Source organism: Lissotriton vulgaris, chromosome 2_1 (assembly GCF_964263255.1).
Source record: "Lissotriton vulgaris chromosome 2_1, aLisVul1.2, whole genome shotgun sequence".
In the NCBI taxonomy this organism is placed as follows: domain Eukaryota; kingdom Metazoa; phylum Chordata; class Amphibia; order Caudata; family Salamandridae; genus Lissotriton; species Lissotriton vulgaris.
Window position 1 is genome coordinate 127,032,058 of NC_141687.1, and position 10,517 is coordinate 127,042,574.

Consider the following 10,517-nt stretch of genomic DNA (forward strand, 5'->3'; position numbering starts at 1 on the left):
CGATGGCCTCCTGGCTCCCGCGCCGTCGATGGGTCTCCACTCTCCCTCCGAGTCTCTGCTGATGTTGCTCCGGTCTCCAATCATTCCTCAACTCCTCCGTCCTACACCTCGCTCTCAAACTCCATCCTCCGCTCTCCGATACCTCCAACGCCTCCGGTGATAAAACACACATGTGCAATCTCGTCCTCGGGTCTTGAAGGAGATCGTGACTCCGCCCACTCTCCCAGGCCGGCCCAGTTAAAGGGGCCGTCGTCTTCCTCTTCGCCAGGTATATAGTCCTGCTCTGCTGTGTGTCCCCATACCGGTGGCTGTGAAGACAAGAGGGGGTTTTAATAGACGAATCCCCTTCAGGGGGCAGAGGTCTCAGATTTCGTGCCTAGCTGTGACAATCGTTCGTCCCTGCCACAGTACTGATTTGTTAAATGACCATGGAGAACATCGCCCTTTATCCTGAAATAATTAGACATCCCTATTACCACAGATTACATACACTAATCGTACCAACGCACCAATGTATGTGACCTCAGAAATTGTGTGTATAAAGCTCTACAATGTCTCGGCAAGAGCAGCCCACATTATAAAAATTCACAATACATGGTATTAATGTTGTGTTTCCCCAAATGACGACAGCAATGGAAACAAGTTACAGACCTATGTGCTTTTAGGCACTTCACACACAAGGGCCAGCACCAAGAAACAACTTCGCTTCTCCTGGGCAACTATAGTGACGCCAAGTTGTGTTTATCCCTTTTAGTCCATTAGAACACTGCATTATAGGCCTTGTCTTTTTTTTTTGTTCACTAAACACAGCTTCCAAAATTTGAATGTGTAAAGTAATAGAGATTAAACAGTCCGCACTAGTGTGAAGAATAAAGTCTCCAGATGGTAAGAAGTAAGTTATAATTCTATTAATGGTAGAAGGTAGCAGCCACTAAACAGTTAGCTGGAAGAACACAATACTTGAAGATAACTCCAGCAACCTCCGTGAGAAGCAGAAGAAGCACTTAACTGCAGACAACATTGGGTATTCGCAACAGATGGTATTGCTCCTGATGGACGGAGATAATTAATCAAAAATGGCTGCCAACGCTGCCCCAGGAAACAGTATAAAATATGGAAACGGTGGGCGGATTACAGGGGTCTATGCCTGGAATCCCCGGCACCACTAAGAGACGCAGAGGGACAGATGTGATGAGTACGTGGGGGCGATGTTATACACTCTGTTTTATGTATGAACATTTTTCTACAGGAATGGAGAGACACTGTGCAGGGGGGGAGAGGGGAGGGAGTGGGCCAAGGAGGTGGGGGAAGGGGGCGGGGGTTAAAGTTAAGTATTACAATGTAAAATGAATCGCTGATTATGCTATACTGTACTTGCTGCAGCTCCTCCGGGGTACGGAGTGCTGTGTCTTATATGCAATTTGTCAATTAAAAGAGTTGTTAAAAAAAAAATGGCTGCCAACGTCATACACGTAATGACGAACAACCTCTGTGAGAACACTAAAGATCCCTTCGGTTTTCCCATTAGTTGCCAAGGAAACATTGGACGCATCACTGGCACGCAGGCGTCGAAGACTGAATGTAGAACGTTGTAGCACTTTAATTCCAATAGTTGCTATGGAAATGTTGGACGCAACGCTGGAACGCAACCATCGTTGATTGGACCTTGAACACAGAACGGAGGCGTTGTTGACTGATGTCACGATTTTTCAAAATTTCCGAAACCATAAGAAAAGCCCAAGAAGTGAAAACTGGACCAAGTCTGAATGCACGCAGAGTAGTAGAAATTCAGTCAGTCAATCCAAGATCTCAGCGCAGAATTAATCAAAATCGCTGATTAAGGATTAATGGCAAAAACACAAAGTCACTAGTGCCGCTGTACTCCCAACTCATCGACATTGTGAAGAATGAAGTCTCCAGACGGTAGGAAGTAAGTTATAATTCTTTTAATGGTAGAAGGTAACAGCAACATCGGAGACAGCTTCCTCCTCTTCCAACTCCAACCGTCTACTAACCGAAGTTCACCCGGCTACACATTCAACCACACACATTCTACATATCTCATGTGACCACACACATTCTACATACTTCACATGACCCTCATGTGACATGCACTAACAACCAATGCCACAACTAGCTACAGAGTGCCGTACTTGGCAGCTATGGCTGTTAAGGGGGACGCAGCCTTGCAGTGACACAAGCCGCCTTTACTGTCCTCAAACAGACATTTTTATGTACCACCAACTGCACAGACCAAACATTCTTCAAGATCACACATATTTTTGTAAGCTCTCCTGTCTGAGTTATGATATTGGGAGAACAGGGACTTTGCACAACAGGTTAACTCAAAGAAAGAAAGCAGGCACAGCCCGAAGAGGGGTCTGATTCTGGATATTTCAGTACACATGACCAGGTGCAGATACGGATTCCAACACACTGCATGCATGGACACATGTTAATCTTGATAAACGTGACAGATAAGTGGGAGTTGATACAATCTTAGATGCATTCACTTTAGGAAAACTGAGGCGCTTAAAGTTTGATAAGGAGAGCACGCCTATCGTGCAGTTGTTGCATGGCGTGTCACAAAATAACAGCAATATGCACGCAAACACCGGGTAGGCTCACATCACATACAGCGCGTGCTGCTCCCAGCGGAGGGGGGCTCTCTGGCAGGGTCCTTGTAAACAGTAGTGCTCACACCTCTACTTGTGCTCACACTATTAGCGCTCACAGCTCTGATAGTATTCCCACCTCTAGCGCCAACTATTCTAACATCCAACGGTGCACACACCTCCAACCTCTTAAACACCCAGTGGGACACAATCAGTGACATAATCTGCTGGTCTCGCTTGTCCAGTGCACCATCGCCTGGTTGTACGACGTGTCTCCTTTAAGCACGAAGGAGGTGCTGATCAGCGAGACCTGCCCTCGGGGCTCCCTCTGGAGGCGCGGGTGACGGCTGTCCACGCTCTCCGGGTGGCAGCAAGCCTGGGGGAGGGAGGGACGGCCAGGTTTGGGGAAAGTGCGGGTGCTGTGAGGGGGAAGAATGGAAGCGCTCCCCCCGGAGAACTGGGGAGACTGCATGAAGAGCACGCACAGCGCCCCCTCCAGAGAGCCAGGAGGCTGCACCCAAGCTCCCTAGGCCAGGGGAGAGAGAAGGAGGGACATGAACCCACTTTTGGCCAATAACGTGCTGTCTTTCTTAGAAAGACGCACACAAAGGCCAATAGTGTGTGAGCAAAAAAAAAGCACACTCACGAGCGTGTGGTCCGAGTTTAAAGACTTTACTAGAAGCCTCGCTGAGCAGCGCATGCGCGCTAGCTCAGGTGAGACCTAAAAAGGGACTTGATTTGAATGGTGCAGCAGCATCTGGGCCAAAATCGCTAGAGACCTCACTAAACCCAGATTATTGCTAAAATTTAAAATAAACACCAGTCACAAGAGCAGTTACCTTCCAGACACCAGGGTCATGATTTCAGTGGTGCAGCAGGTGCAGTGACATAAGGACCACAAGCTCTAGGCACCATACTAAATACATAATATTGATATTTTTTAATACTAAACAGGCAGTCACAGGCGCAGTTATCTAGCAGGCAAAAGGGTCATTATATGAATGGTGCAGCAGGTGCAGTGGCACCGGGCACAAATATTGTCATATCTTCTCTGAACACTTAATATTGCTATCTTTTACAACTAAACAGGCAGTCATAAGTGTAGTTATCCGGCAAGCACTGAAGTCATGATTTCAATAGTGCAGCAAGTGCAGTGGCATTGGGACCAAAAGCTCCAGGGACAGCACTAAATACCTAATATTGCTATATTTTATTGCTAAACAGACAACCACAAGAAAAGTTACCTTACAGGAAACAGGGTCATGATTTGAATAGTGCAGCAGGTGCAGGAGCACTGGACCCAAAAGTTGTCAGAATGCCTCTAAACACATAATATTGCTATATTTGACTACTAAACATGAAGTCACAATTGCAGTTACCTTGCAGTTTAAAGGGACTTTTTTCGAATGGTGCAGTGGCACTGGGGCCAAAAGCTCTAGTGACCCCAGTAAACCTAGATTATTGTAAAATTGTACTACTAAACAAGACACTCACAAGAACATTTATCTAGCAGGCAAATGGGTCATAATTTAAATGGTAAAGCAGGTGCAGTAGCACCAGGACCAAAAGCTGTCGGCACCCCACTAAACATCTAATCTTACTATATTTTACTAAGAAACAGGCAGTCACAAGTGACGTTACCTTGCAGACAACATGGTCATAATTTGAATGGGGCAGCAGGTGCAGTGACTCTGGGTCAAAATTTGTAATGACCTCCTCAAAACACCTAATATTGCTATATTTTACTACTAAAGAGGCAGACAAAATTGCAGTTATCTTGCAGTTAAAAGGTGTTTAATTTGAATGGTGCAGCTTGTGCAGTGGCAGCGGGGCCAAAAGCTCTAGGGATCCCACTAAACACAGAATATTGCTAAAGTTTACTAATAAACAGGCAGTCACAAGTGCAGTTATCTAGCAGGCACTAGAGCCAGGATTTTAATAGTGCTGCAGGTGCATTGGCACCGGGGCCAAATGTTTTCAGAACTCCTCTAAGCACCAAATATTGCTTTATTTAACTACTAAATAAGCAGTCAGAAGTACAGTTGCCTTCCAGGCACTAGGGTCATGATTTCAACTGTGCAGCAGGTGCAGTGGCACAAGGCCCACAAGTTGTCAGAACACCTCTAAACACATAATATTGCTATCACATCAATTAATTCTATTATTTCCCTCTTTCATTTTTCAAAATGTTGCTAATACGTACCCCCACTAAAACACTAACAACAGCACAATATATTGCCTTTTTATACTTAAACATGTCATAACACTTTAACAGACTTTCTGTAACTTATATTGTTCAACTATTCAGCAATCTACAACAAAAGCAGCTTATTATTAATCACATAGGTGAAACCTAATGCATTTACCAATGCTCGATTTTGCAGTTATATATTTTTAACAAGGTTAGATTAAGTGATTTGACCAGAATAGCAGGATGTCGAGCCGACACCGAGATTCAAACCCATTTTTTTGCAGTTTTTATATTGTGCAAAGTCGTTGCAAAGGTATTGTAGCGCTATACATGAGCACTGGTTACATTACACCAGGACACATTTTTGGTAGGCACGGGGAAATTAAGTGATTTCCTAGAAATAAAGGCTATTGAGCTGACACCGAGACTCAAACCTAATTCATCAGTTTCAAAGTCAGCTGCTCTAGCCGTTATGCAGGCTCGGTACTACATGTAGTGCTTTTTCTCTAGTGTCTAATTTGGAGCCCTGCCATGAACCGGGAGCATTGTAAATCCCATAAGTATTTATTTTCTCCACCACTAGATTTGGTCAACATAAACATTCAATATCAAATAACATTTTACAGTTAAATGTAAAACACAGTAGTCTTCACAATAAAGATGGACCAGTATTAAAATGCAAACTATGCAGGTTTATTAAAGGCCTGAATCAAAATAAATGTCAAGAAGTCAGCCATTTGTCATATAGAAGCATGAAGCTCAGAATAACATGCAAATCATTAAATTAAATCATGAAATAGTAGAACAGAGTTTAAGGCATTCAGTTAATAGGTCATAATCAGAGATCAGACTGCAGCTCAGTAAATAGGTAATACATCAGAGATCAGAGTGCTGCATTCTAAAGATCAGGGGAAGGTGAACACAACACCATCTCGGTAAGGCTCATTTCATTATCTATACTACTAGTATAAAGAGAGAACAGAAACCTGACTGAAAAGCAGTGCGTGAATATGAGTGAGGATAAAGAAAGAAGCTACTAAACAAATTCATAGGTCAACATGTGTAGTAGCTATTTGTTCAACTACTGTATTTTTCGCACTGGTTTTATTGATTTGGAAGCAGAGAGGTACCAATTAAATTTATTGTCCTCTTTCCTCTCCAATTTTAATCTTTTTTGCACTTCTTTCTTTATCCTCACTCATATTCACTCACTGCTTTTCAGTCATCACCATATGCCCACATATTCTTAGCCCACTGGGATATCCACATTGATATAAAAAAAAATTCCTTGTAACCTTCCTGGTGTGAAGGAATGACAAGGGCGGTATCGGTCGATAACTGATGGGTATTTTTCACATATGGAAAGTATCTTGTTGACCTTTTTTGGCACGCTCACATATATATATTTTCTCGATATATGTTTTCTTCATAATCATTCTCCAGATGTCAGATACATTGTTAGTCGAAAGATTGTATTGTTTTGACCCACAGCTACTCTTTGTTTGCTAAGATTGTCTTTTCTGGGGGTTGGAGCTGTGTTAGGTCGGTAATCATCCCCTTGGACCCTCCTATCACTGTTTTGTTTATATTGTAAATAACAATGCCTTTTATTTATCTGTTTTGCTAATAAACATATAAATACAAGGTGTTGTCATTTACAATGCCAATAGCTCAAACTCTTGTAAATGTGAGACCTATTCAAAGAAGCGGCCGCTATTGTTCTGACTGCTCGGAAAGTGAAAGCATGCATGGCGCACATGCATGTTGCAGAAAAGCATGTCGTGCATTCAGTAGGAGAAACTCATTAAAGAAAATAGTGCTTACAGACTAAAAAAGATGTGTTGTGTAACAACAGGAGTAAAAGGGCTAGTCCTCATGGGAGGTTACAAATCAAGAGAAGGCGGCACTAAAGAGGGACTAACAAGCCTATTAACGAATCAACAGCCAGCATTTAGAAAGGACAATGACACAAGCCAATGACAAATATGGGTGGAGAGTGGGCGGGGCTTCTATTCCATATTCCAATACAGCATGCCGCAGAGCAGCGCATGCATTGCCGAGGCTCGACCTAAAAATATATGGTCTCTTTGAATGTATTTCCTGGTGACCGCCCACATTGAGGGGATGGTGGCCATGTGTCTGGGACCGAGGAAGTATGGTTTGCATGAAGACGCGGACGCTACATTAGATAATGCAGTAAAGTTTATTTTCCCTTGCTGTTCAAATTTAACAATGTATATATTAATGAAGACAGAAAGAAGCAGACACAATAAGACAGAGAAAACACGATTTGACATAGCCAGTAGCTGTGAAAATTTGGATTAAGACTTGGTGGCGGATGACAAGGAAGACAAGCATTGGAAATGCAATTGTGCTCACATTTGTTTGAGTTAGAGCTATTGGCATGGTAAATGGCAATGTTTTTTTTAGGTCTCGCGCCTAGCGTTGCACTGCGTAGCAGTGCTTCGCGTAGCGCGAGGCATTTTGTAATCGAAAAACGGAGTTTCAGCAGTCACCTTGGACTGTAAGACGCTCGTGCTTGTGCATTTTTCTTTAGTGTTACCTCATTGACCTTGGCGTTTTTTCAATAATAAAAGGCTGCAGACTATTGGTTTATGTCGCGAGCATTGCTCCTCCCATGGCCTATTGGTGTCTATTACGCGCATGAAGCTCGTAACAGACACCAATAGTACGTGGGAGGAGCAACACAGCGACAGGCATGCTGATAGAAATGACACGGCCTGCTGTAGTGCGCGCACGTGCGTTTACCAATTATGGACTTTTTTTCTGAACGGCGTGCTTTAAGCAACAGTAAAGGAATGCCACCTCCCCCTCGAAATTCGGCTCTAGTTGCGTGCGTGTACCAATTACGTTTTTTTTTCTCCAAACGGCGTGCTTTAAGCAACAGTAAAAGAATGCCATCTCCCTCTCGAAATTAGGCTGTAGTTGGCTGTCTTCACAGAGAAGTACAAAGGTAGGAGCAGTGACATACATGCAGGAAGAATGCGCGTTTTTACCAATTACGTACTTGCAGCCGTACAGGAGTACTTAACAGATCTTTAAAACACCATTTACTTGTAAATTAGGCTTTTCTTATGTTTTCACTCCTTCTCATAGGCACTCTGTCTATGGTTGTTAGAACTAGCCTCCCCCCTCCGAAAAAATTCCCTCCTTCCCCGAAATTTGACTGTAGTTGCCTGCCTGCACAGAGAACTATAAAGGTATGAGCAGTAATATATACATGCAGGAAGAATGCGCGCGTTTACCAATTACGGGTTCATTTTTTTTTGTCCAATTGCTATTGCTTTAATTTCTGGAAAATTGAATGTTAAATAAAGGTGTGCTTTAAGCAACAGCAATGGAATGCTTTTTACATGTTGTATTTGCTTGGCATTGTTTTTTAAGTAATGAAATACATATATAACAGCCATTAGAAGTCGGAATAGAGAGTGAAATGAAGGTATGCAAACTCGCATAGACAGAATAAGAAAGCTAGAAGCAGTAATAGACATGCAGGAAGAACGATGCATTGATAATGGTAGATTGAAAGAAACAAAGCAATAGAGATGTGCATACCCAGAAGAACATCGAGACATGGACATACAAAGATGCATAAATAGATATAGTAAGATTAAAAAAAAGTAAAATAGTGAAAGGAAGGTATGCAAACATGCATATACCGAAAAGCAGAAAGCTAGAAGTAGTAACACCGGCACAGGCACAGAGACACAGGCTTTGACAAACAAACATACACAGAGGCAGACTTGTACACACTCACAGGCTACTCAACAATTCACTGGGCTATGTTCCACACATGCCACCTGTAAGGGTAATGGTCTACTCGCCACCATCTCTGCTATGCTACATACCTGCTATTTGCAAGTGGGATTGTCTACTTGGCACTACCTGCAGTCATTACCTTCAGCTGTGCTTGTGCTCAGTATTTTAAATTCCCTCTTCCTATCGGTGCACTATTCACTGCCAGGTGATGTATACTGGAACAAACACATGAACAAGCAGTGACGCAGACACTGACACCAATGTATGTACAAAGACACACTCACAAACAGGAAGGTATACTGAAGCCCCCAGCGTACTCGCATATGCAATGTTGAGCTACAAACCAACGAACACAAGCACCAACACAGAGTCTGAAATATAAATGTACCCAGCGGCCTGCACACAAGTGCAATGTTCAAAAAGACGCAGAGTGTTTGTAAGATACCCCTCACACACCAAGTATTCATTTGATGTCATGCTTCATCATTGGGGTCTTCCCGTTCTAGCTACAGGGCGGGGCGTGCTGCGACTCACAGAGACGTGGGAGCACTTTTTATGAGAAACACTATGTGTTTTGCATTTTAAAATTTTTTTTATAACTCTTTATTAGTGGCTGCATAGTACAATTTACATCTCATCATTGTCTTTGTCTACAAAATACAGTCCATTTGAATTTTTTGCCCCCAACACATCCCAACAGGCCAGGTGTTGGCGACTAAACAAGTACCATTTCTGAAGAGGTAGAAAACAGAAACTTAAGTGCATTCATATATTATGTGCAGGAAAGCATCAATTTGTTTAACATCGGTATGCAACACATCCTAGTTTGCACAAGTCTGTCAGAACTGACCATAATAACTCAAGCCCTAACCCGTCCCTCCCCCCACAATCCCCCCACCTCCTCCCCTCTACGTCTCCTGGTTCGTTTAATCTAAGGGATAACATCTCATTACCTAATTCTCAAGTGACTCAACAAGGAACATACAGAGTCCATGCGGTTCCATCCTGCGCAGCGCTGGGATCTTATGCCCTCATATCTCGTTCGCTGCACCCATAGCCAGGCCATCCACTCATGACCCATCTACTTGCGATGGGCCTAATTCCATCTCTTCTAATTCCAGTAGCATACGTTCCCAGTCTTGTGCAATTGGGTATTTTCGATGCCCTCTTTGCTCCTCCCTGCGCAATGCCGCTCCTTCTGCCCTGCCCCATTTCAACAAGTCAGAGTGCCACACTGTTAATCCAGGGGGTCTGGGAGATTTCCATCTCATTGTTAAAGCCCTAATTGCTATTAGTAGAGCCAGATCCAAGAGTCTTAACTGGGCTTTGTGGTGCTTGGGACGTGTACGATGCCCCACTAAACAATAAAGTGCATTCTCTAGCACCAGTAGGTCGGTGACTGTAGTCAGTGTATTACAGACTTCCCCCCAATACCCGCACAATCGCGGACATGCCCAGAGCATATGAAGAAAGTCAGCCTCATCCATCTTACAACGAGGGCAATTATGAGGATAATCCGGGAACATTCTATGTAACCTATGGGGGTAAGGTACGCCCTATGCAACACCATGACCTGAATGAATTTGAATTTAACATTCCTGGACACTTTTCTGGGGTGTTCAAGGATGACTTTCCAGGCCCTATCCGATAAGTCCTCCCCGGTGTCTAGTGACCAGGTATCTCTAAGTGTGTTGAGTGAGGTGGCTACATGTTCCCTGATCCCAGTGTAAAGGAAGCCATCTAACCAAGTGGCCTCCCGTCCCCATATAGTAGAGTAGGTGAACCAGTGCATGTTGTATAGGTTTATCCCGTTGTGGGGCCCACATGTGTCTTATGTAGTGTGAAACAGCGGCATGTAAAGGAATAAACCTTGTGGGGCCCCAGTGGCTTGCAGGAAGGAGTCATGGTCTAGCAATGTGTCGTCCCCAAAA